General features: G+C 41.7%; 1 pseudogene; it reads left to right on the plus strand.

Annotated features, from left to right (window-relative positions):
- The first annotated feature begins 11,536 nt into the window (after positions 1-11,536).
- LOC135537101 (plastin-3-like) lies at positions 11,537-14,805 on the plus strand (annotated as a pseudogene).
- Positions 14,806-15,813: the final 1,008 nt, after the last annotated feature.

Consider the following 15,813-nt stretch of genomic DNA (forward strand, 5'->3'; position numbering starts at 1 on the left):
ACTCTGTAGATATACCCCTGTAGATATACCCCCTGTAGATATACCCCTGTAAGATATACCCCCTGTAGATATACCCCTGTAGATATACCCTCTGTAGATATACCTAGTACCCCTGTAGATATACCCCCTGTAGATATACCCTCTGTAGATATACCCCTGTAGATATACCCTCTGTAGATATACCCCCTGTAGATATACCCCCTGTAGATATACCCCTGTAGATATACCATCCTGTAGATATACCCTCTGTAGATATACCCCCTGTAGATATACCCCCTGTAGATATACCCCCTGTAGATATACCCCTGTAGATATACCCCCTGTAGATATACCCCTGTAGATATACCTAGTACCCCTGTAGATATACCCTCTGTAGATATACCCCCTGTAGATATACCCCCCTGTAGATATACCCTCTGTAGATATACCCCCTGTAGATATACCCCCTGTAGATATACCCCCTGTAGATATACCCTCTGTAGATATACCCCCTGTAGATATACCCCCTGTAGATATACCCCTGTAGATATACCCCCTGTAGATATACCCCCTGTAGATATACCCCTGTAGATATACCTAGTACCCCTGTAGATATACCCCTGTAGATATACCCCCTGTAGATATACCCCCTGTAGATATACCTAGTACCCCTGTAGATATACCCCCTGTAGATATACCCCTGTAGATATACCCCCTGTAGATATACCCCCTGTAGATATACCCCCTGTAGATATACCCTCTGTAGATATACCCTAGTATACCCCTGTAGATATACCCCCTGTAGATATACCTCCTGTAGATATACCCCTGTAGATATACCCCCTGTAGATATACCCCCTGTAGATATACCTCCTGTAGATATACCCTCTGTAGATATACCCCCTGTAGATATACCCCTGTAGATATACCCCTGTAGATATACCTAGTACCCTGTAGATATACCCCCTGTAGATATACCCCCTGTAGATATACCCCCTGTAGATATACCCCTGTAGATATACCCCCTGTAGATATACCTCTGTAGATATACCTAGTACCCCTGTAGATATACCCCCTGTAGATATACCTCCTGTAGATATACCCCTGTAGATATACCCCTGTAGATATACCCCCTGTAGATATACCCCTGTAGATATACCCTCTGTAGATATACCCCTGTAGATATACCCTCTGTAGATATACCCCTGTAGATATACCCTCTGTAGATATACCCCTGTAGATATACCCCTGTAGATATACCCCTGTAGATATACCTCTGTAGATATACCCCTGTAGATATACCCTCTGTAGATATACCCTCTGTAGATATACCCCTGTAGATATACCCCTGTAGATATACCTCCCTGTAGATATACCCCTGTAGATATACCCCTGTAGATATACCCCCTGTAGATATACCCCTGTAGATATACCCCCTGTAGATATACCCCCTGTAGATATACCTCTGTAGATATACCTAGTACCCCTGTAGATATACCTCCTGTAGATATACCCCTGTAGATATACCCCTGTAGATATACCCCCTGTAGATATACCCCCTGTAGATATACCCCCTGTAGATATACCCCTGTAGATATACCCCCTGTAGATATACCCTCTGTAGATATACCCCTGTAGATATACCCTCTGTAGATATACCCCCTGTAGATATACCCCTGTAGATATACCCCCTGTAGATATACCCTCTGTAGATATACCCCTGTAGATATACCCTCTGTAGATATACCCCCTGTAGATATACCCTCTGTAGATATACCCCTGTAGATATACCCCCTGTAGATATACCCCTGTAGATATACCCTCTGTAGATATACCCTCTGTAGATATACCCCCTGTAGATATACCCTCTGTAGATATACCTAGTACCCCTGTAGATATACCCCTGTAGATATACCCCCTGTAGATATACCTAGTACCCCTGTAGATATACCCCTGTAGATATACCCTCTGTAGATATACCTCCTGTAGATATACCCCTGTAGATATACCCTCTGTAGATATACCCCCTGTAGATATACCCCCTGTAGATATACCTAGTACCCCTGTAGATATACCCTCTGTAGATATACCCCCTGTAGATATACCCCCTGTAGATATACCCCCTGTAGATATACCCCCTGTAGATATACCCCCTGTAGATATACCCCCTGTAGATATACCCCTGTAGATATACCCCCTGTAGATATACCCCCTGTAGATATACCTAGTACCCCTGTAGATATACCCCTGTAGTATACCCTGTAGATATACCCCCTGTAGATATACCCCCTGTAGATATACCCTCTGTAGATATACCTAGTACCCCTGTAGATATACCCCTGTAGATATACCCCTGTAGATATACCCCCTGTAGATATACCTCCTGTAGATATACCCCTGTAGATATACCCCTGTAGATATACCCCCTGTAGATATACCTAGTACCCTGTAGATATACCCCCTGTAGATATACCCCTGTAGATATACCCTCCTGTAGATATACCCCCTGTAGATATACCCCCTGTAGATATACCCCCTGTAGATATACCCTCTGTAGATATATACCCCTGTAGATATACCCCCTGTAGATATACCCTGTAGATATACCCCTGTAGATATACCCCCTGTAGATATACCTAGTACCCCTGTAGATATACCCTCTGTAGATATACCCCTGTAGATATACCCCTGTAGATATACCCCTGTAGATATACCCCTGTAGATATACCCCTGTAGATATACCCTCTGTAGATATACCCCTGTAGATATACCCCTGTAGATATACCCCCTGTAGATATACCCCTGTAGATATACCCCTGTAGATATCCCTGTAGATATACCTGTAGATATACCCCCTGTAGATATACCCCCTGTAGATATACCCCCTGTAGATATACCCCTGTAGATATACCCCCTGTAGATATACCTAGTACCCTGTAGATATACCCCCTGTAGATATACCCCCTGTAGATATACCCCTGTAGATATACCCCCTGTAGATATACCTCCCTGTAGATATACCCCTGTAGATATACCCCTGTAGATATACCCCCTGTAGATATACCCCTGTAGATATACCCCTGTAGATATACCCTCTGTAGATATACCTCTGTAGATATACCCTGTAGATATACCCTCTGTAGATATACCCCCTGTAGATATACCCCCTGTAGATATACCCCCTGTAGATATACCTAGTACCCCTGTAGATATACCCCTGTAGATATACCCCCTGTAGATATACCCCCTGTAGATATACCCCCTGTAGATATACCCTCTGTAGATATACCCCCTGTAGATATACCTAGTACCCCTATAGATATACCCCCTGTAGATATACCCCCTGTAGATATACCTCCTGTAGATATACCCCTGTAGATATACTAATACCCCTGTAGATATACCCCTGTAGATATACCCCTGTAGATATACCCTCTGTAGATATACCTAGTACCCGTGGTGTTGATCTGACATCTAATATGCTGTATAGAGAGTATATCAGTAAATACTCATAAACACACCTCTGATTCTGCTCTCAGTCGATCTGTGTATAGAACTCCCCCTGCTGACTCTCAAGAGAATTACACTCATTTTAAAAGGGGGCTGACCTTCCTTATTTAGCCTTGGTTTCATTCTCCTCATTATGAAATGTGTCTGGGAAGCGTCTTTCTTTTTCCCAATGCAGTTAAGCCAAAACCACGCCCCGTTATTCAGAGAGACGTTCTACGACGCTCCCATTGGCTAGCTAACGTCTCAGTTAAGCCAAAACCACGCCCGTTATTCAGAGAGACGTTCTGCAACGCTCCCATTGGCTAGCTAACGTCTCAGTTAAGCCAAAACCACGCCCCGTTATTCAGAGAGACGTTCTACAACGCTCCCATTGGCTAGCTAACGTCTCAGTTAAGCCAAAACCACGCCCCGTTATTCAGAGGCGTTCTACAACGCTCCCATTGGCTAGCTAACGTCTCCCAGTTAAGCCAAAACCACGCCCCGTTATTCAGAGAGACGTTCTACAGCGCTCCCATTGGCTAGCTAACCTCTCAGTTAAGCCAAAACCACGCCCCTTATTCAGAGGACGTTCTACAACGCTCCCATTGGCTAGCTAACGCCTCAGTTAAGCCAAAACCACGCCCCGTTATTCAGAGAGACGTTCTACAACGCTCCCATTGGCTAGCTAACGTCTCAGTTAAGCCAAAACCACGCCCCGTTATTCAGAGAGACGTTCTACAACGCTCCCATTGGCTAGCTAACGTCTCAGTTAAGCCAAAACCACGCCCCGTTATTCAGAGAGACGTTCTACAACGCTCCCATTGGCTAGCTAACGTCTCAGATTAAGCCAAAACCACGCCCGTTATTCAGAAGACGTTCTACAACGCTCCCATTGGCTAGCTAACGTCTCAGTTAAGCCAAAACCACGCCCCGTTATTCAGAGAGACGTTCTACAACGCTCCCATTGGCTAGCTAACGTCTCAGTTAAGCCAAAACCACGCCCCGTTATTCAGAGAGACGTTGACTGAACTGAGACAACGTTAACACACACACACACGTCTCCCCTACTAAACACACCCTGTGGTAACACACACACACACGTCTCCCCTACTAAACACACCCTGTGGTAACACACACACACACTTCTCCCCTACTAAACACACCCTGTGGTAACACACACACACACTTCTCCCCTACTAAACACACCCTGTGGTAACACACACACACACTTCTCCCCTACTAAACACACCTCTGTGGTAACACACACACACTACAGCCTACCCCTACTACGAACACACCCTGTGGTAACACCACACACACACTTCTCCCCTACTAAACACACCCTGTGGTAACACACACACACGCTTCTCCCCTACTAAACACACCCTGTGGTAACACACACACTACGTCTCCCCTACTAAACACACCCTGTGGTAACACACACACACACTTCTCCCTACTAAACACACCCTGTGGTAACACACACACACACTCTCCCTACTAAACACACCCTGTGGTAACACACACACACACTTCTCCCCTACTAAACACACCCTGTGGTAACACACACACACACCACTTCTCCCCTACTAAACACACCCTGTGGTAACACACACACACTACGCGTCCCCTCCACTAAACACACCCTGTGGTAACACACACACACTTCTCCCTACTAAACACGCCCTGTGGTAACACACACACACACTTCTCCCTACTAAACACACCCTGTGGTAACACACACACACGTCTCCCCTACTAAACACACCCTGTGTTAACACACACACACACGTCTCCCCTACTAAACACACCCTGTGGTAACACACACACACACTTCTCCCCTACTAAACACACCCTGTGTTAACACACACACACACTTCTCCCCTACTAAACACACCCTGTGTTAACACACACACACTTCTCCCCTACTAAACACACCCTGTGTTAACACACACACACACACTTCTCCCCCACTAAACACACCCTGTGGTAACACACACACACACATCTCCACTAACACACCCTGTGTTCACACACACACCTTCTCCCCCACTAAACACACCCTGTGTTAACACACACACACTTCTCCCCCCACTAAACACACCCTGTGTTAACACACACACTTCTCCCCTACTAAACACACCCTGTGTTAACACACACACACTTCTCCCCTACTAAACACACCCTGTGTTAACACACACACACACACTTCTCCCCCACTAAACACACCCTGTGTTAACACACACACACTTCTCCCCTACTAAACACACCCTGTGGTAACACACACACACACTTCTCCCCTACTAAACACACCCTGTGTTAACACCACACACACTTCTCCCTACTAAACACACCCTGTGTTAACACACACACACTTCTCCCCTACTAAACACACCCTGTGTTAAACACACACACACACTTCTCCCCTACTAAACACACCCTGTGTTACACACACACACACTTCTCCCCTACTAAACACACCCTGTGGTTAACACACACACTCTCCCCTACTAAACACACCCTGTGTTAACACACACACTTCTCCCCTACTAAACACACCCTGTGTTAACACACACACACTTCTCCCCCTACTAAACACACCCTGTGGTAACACACACACACTTCTCCCCCTACTAAACACACCCTGTGGTAACACACACACACACTTCTCCCCTACTAAAACACCCTGTGTTAACACACACACACACTTCTCCCTACTAAACACACCCTGTGTTACACACACACACACTTCTCCCCACTAAACACACCCTGTGTTAACACACACACTTCTCCCCCACTAAACACACCCTGTGTTAACACACACACACTTCTCTGTGGTAACTCCTCCTGTTTCCTCAGGTGAGGTAACAGGAGAGAACTTCTTCTAAGGAACTGATGAATTCTCTGGGAGTCAACCCTCATGTTAACCATATATACGGGTTCTCCCCCTACTAAATACCCTGTGTTAATATCTTCTCCTCTACTGTTAACTGTGTTAACGGGTAACTACTTCTCCCCTACTATAATATCAACCCTCATGTTAACCATACTTCTCCCGGGTAACTACCTGTACTATAATATCAACCCTCATGTTAACCACTATATACCCTGTGGTAACTACACTTCTCCCCTATAAACACACCCTCATGTTAACCACACACACGGGTAACTACGTCTACTATAATATCACCCTCATGTTAACCATATATACACTAACTCCCCCTACTACAATATCAACCCTCATTCTCCCCACTAAATATACCCTGTGGTAACTACCTCTACTAAAATATCTGTGGTAACTCCTCCTGTTCCTCAGGTGGGATAGGGTAACCTTCAGGAACTGGATGAATATCAACCCTCATGTTAACCATATATACAGGTAACCTCTACTATAATATCATCTACCCTCATATTATATATAATATCATAATATCAACCCTCATGTTAACCATATACGGGTAACTACCTCTACTATAATATCAACCTCATGTTAACCATATATACGGGTAACTACCTCTACTATAATATCAACCCTCATGTTAACCATATATACGGGTAACTATAATATCAACCCTCATGTTACTATAATATCATAATATCAACCCTCATGTTAACCATATATACGGGTAACTACCTCTACTATAATATCCAACCCTCATGTTAACCATATATACTGGTAACTACCCTTACTATAATATCAATCCTCATGTTAACCATATATACGGGTAACTACCTCTACTATAATATCATAATATCAACCCTCATGTTAACCATATATACAGGTAACTACCTCTACTAATATCAACCCTCATGTTAACCATATATACGGGTAACTACCTCTACTATAATATCAACCCTCATGTTAACTACATAATGGGTAACTACCTCTACTTTAATATCATAATATCAACCCTCATGTTAACCATATATACGGGTAACTACCTCTACTATAATATCAACCCTCATGTTAACCATATATACTGGTAACTACCTCTACTATAATATCAACCCTCATGTTAACCATATATACGGGTAACTACCTCTACTATAATATCAACCCTCATGTTAACCATATATACGGGTAACTACCTCTACTATAATATCAACCCTCATGTTAACCATATGTATGGGTAACTACGTCTACTATAATATCAACCCTCATGTTAACCATATATACGGGTAACTACCTCTACTATAATATCAACCCTCATGTTAACCATATATACGGGTAACTACCTCTACTATAATATCAACCCTCATGTTAACCATATATACGGGTAACTACCTCTACTATAATATCAACCCTCATGTTAACCAATATATACGGGTAACTACCTCTACTATAATATCAACCCTCATGTTAACCATATATACGGGTAACTACCTCTACTATAATATCAACCCTCATGTTAACCATATATACGGTAACTACCTCTACTATAATATCAACCCTCATGTTAACCATATATACGGGTAACTACCTCTACTAAAATATCAACCCTCATGTTAACCATATATATCGGGTAACTACCTCTACTATAATATCAACCCTCATGTTAACCATATATACGGGTAACTACCTCTACTATAATATCAACCCTCATGTTAACCATATATACGGGTAACTACCTCTACTGTAACATCAACCCTCATGTTAACCATATATACGGGTAACTACTCTCTACTATAACCATATCAACCCTCATGTTAACCATAACCATATACGGGTAACTACCTCTACTATAATATCAACCTCATGTTAACCATGTTCACCCTCATGTTAACCATACGGGTAACTACCTCTACTATAATATCCCTCATGTTAACCATATATACGGGTAACTACCTCTACTATAATATCAACCCTCATGTTAACCATATATACGGGTAACTATGTCTACTATAATATCAACCCTCATGTTAACCATATATACGGGTAACTACCTCTACTATAATATCAACCCTCATGTTAACCATATATACGGGTAACTACCTCTACTATAATATCAACCCTCATGTTAACCATATATACGGGTAACTACCTCTACTATAATATCATAATATCAACCCTCATGTTAACCATATATACGGGTAACTACCTCTACTATAATATCAACCCTCATGTTAACCATATATACGGGTAACTACCTCTACTATAATATCAACCCTCATGTTAACCATATATACGGGTAACTACCTCTACTATAATATCAACCCTCATGTTAACCATATATACTGGTAACTACCTCTACTATAATATCAACCCTCATGTTAACCATATATACGGGTAACTACCTCTACTATATTATCAACCCTCATGTTAACCATATATACGGGTAACTACCTCTACTATAATATCAACCCTCATGTTAACCATATATACGGGTAACTACCTCTACTATAATATCAACCCTCATGTTAACCACGGGTAACTACCTCTACTTTAATATATAATATCAACCCTCATGTTAACCATATATACGGGTAACTACCTCTACTATAATATCAACCCTCATGTTAACCATATATACGGGTAACTACCTCTACTATAATATCAACCCTCATGTTAACCATATATACGGGTAACTACCTCTACTATAATATCATAATATCAACCCTCATGTTAACCATATATACGGGTAACTACCTCTACTATAATATCAACCCTCATGTTAACCATATATACGGGTAACTACCTCTACTATAATATCAACCCTCATGTTAACCATATATACGGGTAACTACCTCTACATATATATAATATATAATATCAACCCTCATGTTAACCATATATACGGGTAACTACCTCTACTATAATATCAACCCTCATGTTAACCATATATACGGGTAACTACCTCTACTATAATATCAACCCTCATGTTAACCATATATACGGGTAACTACCTCTACTATAATATCAACCCTCATGTTAACCATATATACGGGTAACTACCTCTACTATAATATCAACCCTCATGTTAACCATATATACGGGTAACTACCTCTACTATAATATCAACCCTCATGTTAACCATATATACGGGTAACTACCTCTACTATAATATCAACCCTCATGTTAACCATATATACGGGTAACTACCTCTACTATAATATCAACCCTCATGTTAACCATATATACAGGTAACTACCTCTACTATAATATCAACCCTCATGTTAACCATATACGGGTAACTACCTCTACTATAATATCAACCCTCATGTTAACCATATATACGGGTAACTACGTCTACTATAATATCAACCCTCATGTTAACCATATATACGGGTAACTACCTCTACTATAATATCAACCCTCATGTTAACCATATGTATGGGTAACTACGTCTACTATAATATCAACCCTCATGTTAACCATATATACGGGTAACTACCTCTACTATAATATCATAATATCAACCCTCATGTTAACCATATATACGGGTAACTACCTCTACTATAATATCAACCCTCATGTTAACCATATGTACGGGTAACTACCTCTACTATAATATCAACCCTCATGTTAACCATATATATGGGTAACTACGTCTACTATAATATATAATATCAACCCTCATGTTAACCATATATACGGGTAACTACCTCTACTATAATATCAACCCTCATGTTAACCATATATACGGGTAACTACCTCTACTATAATATCAACCCTCATGTTAACCATATATACGGGTAACTACCTCTACTTTAATATCATAATATCAACCCTCATGTTAACCATATATACGGGTAACTACCTCTACTATAATATCAACCCTCATGTTAACCATATATACGGGTAACTACGTCTACTATAATATCAACCCTCATGTTAACCATATATACGGGTAACTATGTCTACTATAATATCAACCCTCATGTTAACCATATATATGGGTAACTACCTCTACTATAATATCAACCCTCATGTTAACCATATACGGGTAACTACCTCTACTATAATATCAACCCTCATGTTAACCATATATACGGGTAACTACCTCTACTATAATATCATCCCTCATGTTAACCATATATACGGGTAACTACCTCTACTATAATATCAACCCTCATGTTAACCATATATACGGGTAACTACCTCTACTATAATATCAACCCTCATGTTAACCATATATACGGGTAACTACCTCTACTATAATATCAACCCTCATGTTAACCATATATACGGGTAACTACCTCTACTATAATATCAACCCTCATGTTAACCATATATACGGGTAACTACGTCTACTATAATATCAACCCTCATGTTAACCATATATATGGGTAACTACGTCTACTATAATATCAACCCTCATGTTAACCATATATATGGGTAACTACCTCTACTATAATATCAACCCTCATGTTAACCATATATACGGGTAACTACGTCTGCTATAATATCAACCCTCATGTTAACCATATATTCGGGTAACTACCTCTACTATAATATCAACCCTCATGTTAACCATATATACGGGTAACTACCTCTACTATAATATCAACCCTCATGTTAACCATATATACGGGTAACTACCTCTACTATAATATCAACCCTCATGTTAACCATATATACTGGTAACTACCTCTACTATAATATCAACCCTCATGTTAACCATATATACGGGTAACTACCTCTACTATAATATCAACACTCATGTTAACCATATATACGGGTAACTACCTCTACTATAATATCAACCCTCATGTTAACCATATATACGGGTAACTACGTCTACTATAATATCAACCCTCATGTTAACCATATATACGGGTAACTACGTCTACTATAATATCAACCCTCATGTTAACCATATATACGGGTAACTATGTCTACTATAATATCAACCCTCATGTTAACCATATATACGGGTAACTATGTCTACTATAATATCAACCCTCATGTTAACCATATATATGGGTAACTACCTCTACTATAATATCAACCCTCATGTTAACCATATATACGGGTAACTACCTCTACTAAAATATCAACCCTCATGTTAACCATATATACGGGTAACTACCTCTACTATAATATCAACCCTCATGTTAACCATTAACCATATATACGGGTAACTACCTCTACTATAATATCAACCCTCATGTTAACCATATATACGGGTAACTACCTCTACTATAATATCAACCCTCACGTTAACCATATATACGGGTAACTACCTCTACTATAATATCATCCCTCATGTTAACCATATATACGGGTAACTACCTCTACTATAATATCAACCCTCATGTTAACCATATATACGGGTAACTACCTCTACTATAATATCAACCCTCATGTTAACCATATATACGGGTAACTACGTCTACTATAATATCAACCCTCATGTTAACCATATATATGGGTAACTACGTCTACTATAATATCAACCCTCATGTTAACCATATATACGGGTAACTACCTCTACTATAATATCAACCCTCATGTTAACCATATATACGGGTAACTACCTCTACTATAATATCAACCCTCATGTTAACCATATATACGGGTAACTACCTCTACTATAATATCAACCCTCATGTTAACCATATATACTGGTAACTACCTCTACTATATTATCAACCCTCATGTTAACCATATATACGGGTAACTACCTCTACTATAATATCAACCCTCATGTTAACCATATATACGGGTAACTACCTCTACTATAATATCAATCCTCATGTTAACCATATATACGGGTAACTACCTCTTACTTCCCCCCTCTCTTCCCTCCCTCCCTCCCCCCTCTCTCCCCTCCCTCTACCTCCCCCCTCTTCCCTCCCTCCCTCCCCCACCCTCTCCCCTCCCTCTACCTCCCCCTCTCTTCCCTCTCCCACCTCTCTTCCCCTCTACCTCCCCTCTCTTCCCTCCCCCTCCCCCTCCCTCTCTTCCCTCCCTCCCCCTCTCTCCCTCCCTCCCCCTCCCCCTCTCTACCCTCTACCTCCCCCTCTCTTCCCTCCCTCCCCCTCCCTCCCCCTCTCCCCCTCCTCCCTCTACCTCCCCCCTCTCTTCCCTCCCCCCCCTCCCTCCCTCCCCCTCTCCCCCCCCCTCTACCCCTCCCCCTCTCTCCCCCTCCCCTCCCCCTCTTCCTCCCTCCAGTGATCTGTTAGATGCGCTGGTCATCCTCCAGCTGTATGAGAGGATTAAGGTTGCAGTGGACTGGGACCACAAAGTCAACCGCCCTCCTACCCCAAGCCAGGGGCCAACATGAAGAAGCTGGAGAACTGTAACTACGCAGTGGACCTCGGGAAGGCCAAGGCAGGGTTCTCTGGTCGGCGCGGAGGACAGGACCTTAACGACGGAAACCCCACCCTCACCCTGGCTCTGGTTTGGCAACTGATGAGGAGGTAGGAGAGAGAGGAGAGAGAGGTAGAGAGAGGGGGTGGGACCTGACTAATAGATCACCTCCTCCTGCTCCTCTATCAGACCTGACTAATAGATAGCATGTTCCTCTCTCAGACCTGACTAATAGATAACATGTTTCTCTCTCAGACCTGACTAATAGATAGCATGTTCCTCTCTCAGACCTGACTAATAGATAACATGTTCCTCTATCAGACCTGACTAATAGATAACATGTTCCTCTATCAGACCTGACTAATAGATAACATGTTCCTCTATCAGACCTGACTAATAGATAACATGTTCCTCTATCAGACCTGACTAATAGATAACATGTTCCTCTATCAGACCTGACTAATAGATAACATGTTCCTCTATCAGACCTGACTAATAGATAACATGTTCCTCATCAGACCTGACTAATAGATAACATGTTCCCTCTATCAGACCTGACTAATAGATAACATGTTCCTCTATCAGACCTGATCAATAATAGATAACATGTTCCCCATCAGACCTGACTAATAGATAACATGTTCCTCTATCAGACCTGACTAATAGATAACATGTTCCTCTATCAGACCTGACTAATAGATAACATGTTCCTCTATCAGACCTGACTAATAGATAACATGTTCCTCTATCAGACCTGACTAATAGATCATGTTCCTCTATCAGACCTGACTAATAGATCACCTCCTCCTGTTCCTCTATCAGACCTGACTAATAGATAACCTCCTGATCCATCTATGAGTCTTTGCTAGGTTAAGGTGAGCCTTATCTCCAGCTCACTTGTCACCATAACAACACCCACCTGTAGCACGCACTCCAGCAGGTATATTTCACTGGTCATCCTTAAAGCCAATTCCTCCTTTGGCCATAACCTCCTTCCAGTTCCTTAGCTGTGGCTGGGCAATTACCAAAAATCACTGAAGTTGGAAGCATATCTCCCTCTCTAACTTTAAACATCAGCTGTCAAGGCAGCTTACCGATCGCTGCAGCTGTAAAGTCCATCAACCAGCCACTTGCCTCATCCCCATATTTGTTTTTGCTCTTGCAGCCAGAATTTCTAACTGCACATCCTCATCTGTACATCTATCACTCCAGTGTTAATTTGCTATATTGTAATTACTTCGCCACTACGAGGGTCTATACTGCCTTACCTCCCATATCTTACCTCATTTGCACTCACTGTATATAGACTTTTTCTATTGTATTATTGACTCTATGTTTGTTTATTCCCATGTGTAACATGTGTAACTCTGTGTTGTTGTTTGTCTCTCACTGCTTTGCTTTATCTTGGCCAAGTCAAAGTTGTAAATGAGAACTTGTTCTCAACTGGCCTACCTGGTTAAATAAAGGTGGAATAAAAATAAATAAAAATCCTCTATCATACCTGACTAATAGATAACCTCCTGACCCTCTATCAGACCTGACTAATAGATAACCTCCTGATCCTCTATCAGACCTGACTAATAGATAACCTCCTGATCCTCTATCAGACCTGACCCTAACAGATAACCTCCCTGACTCCTCTATCAGACCTGACTAATAGATAACCTCCTGATCCTCTAATCAGACCACGGCTAATAGATAACCTCCTGACCTCTTCTATCATACCTGACTAATAGATAACCTCCTGATCCTCTATCAGACCTGACTAATAGATAACCTCCTGACCCCTCTATCAGACTTGACTAATAGATAACCACCTCCTGATCCTCTATCAGACTTGACTAATAGATAACCACCTCCTGATCCTCTATCAGACCTGACTAATAGATAACCTCCTCAGATACACTCTGAATGTTCTGGAGGACCTTGGACATGGAGAGGCTGCTAACGATGACCTCATCATCAACTGGGTCAACAGAACCCTGACTGGAGCCGGGAAGAACTCCAAGATCTCCAGCTTCAAGGTGACAAGACAGATGGAATGGAGTGGCTTTATAATGTCTGTTATACTGTGTGATCTGTGATTCACTAGAAACTCTTAGTTAATAAAGCCTTAGACCCAGTGCTTCTCTATGGCTGTAAACCCAGTGTTCTCTATGGGTCTAAACCCAGTGCTTCTCTATAGCTCTAAACCCAGTGTTCTCTATAGGTCTAAACCCAGTGCTTCTCTCTATAGGTCTAAACCCAGTGCTTCTCTATAGGTCTAAACCCAGTGCTTCTCTATAGGTCTAAACCAGTGTTCTCTATAGGTCTAAACCAGTGCTTCTCTATAGCTCTAAACCCAGTGTTCTCTATAGGTCTAAACCCAGTGCTTCTCTATAGCTCTAAACCCAGTGTTCTCTATAGGTCTAAACCCAGTGCTTCTCTATAGCTCTAAACCCAGTGTTCTATATGGGGTCTAAACCCCGAGGAGTGTTCTATAGGTCTAAACCCAGTGCTTCTCTATAGCTCTAAACCAGTGCTTCTCTATAGCTCTAAAACAGTGCTTCTCTATAGCTCTAAACCCAGTGCTTCTCTAGCTCTAAACCCAGTGTTCTCTATAGCTCTAAAACCAGTGCTTCTCTATAGCTCTAAACCCAGTGCTTCTCTATAGCAGTGTTCTCTGTAGGTCTAAACCAGTGCTTCTCTATAGCTCTAAACCCAGTGTTCTCTATAGGTCTAAACCCAGTGCTTCTCTATAGCTCTAAACCCAGTGTTCTCTATAGCTCTAAACCCAGTGTTCTCTATAGGTCTAAACCCAGTGCTTCTCTATAGCTCTAAACCCAGTGTTCTATATAGGTCTAAACCCAGTGCTTCTCTATAGCTCTAAACCCAGTGTTCTCTATAGGTCTAAACCCAGTGTTCTCTATAGGTCTAAACCCAGTGCTTCTCTATAGCTCTAAACCCAGTGTTCTATATAGGTCTAAACCCAGTGCTTCTCTATAGCTCTAAACCCAGTGTTCTCTATAGCTCTAAACCCAGTGCTTCTCTATAGCTCTAAACCCAGTGTTCTCTATAGGTCTAAACCCAGTGCTTCTCTATAGGTCTAAACC

Source organism: Oncorhynchus masou, unplaced genomic scaffold (genome assembly GCF_036934945.1).
Source record: "Oncorhynchus masou masou isolate Uvic2021 unplaced genomic scaffold, UVic_Omas_1.1 unplaced_scaffold_7105, whole genome shotgun sequence".
Classification (NCBI taxonomy): Eukaryota; Metazoa; Chordata; class Actinopteri; order Salmoniformes; family Salmonidae; genus Oncorhynchus; species Oncorhynchus masou.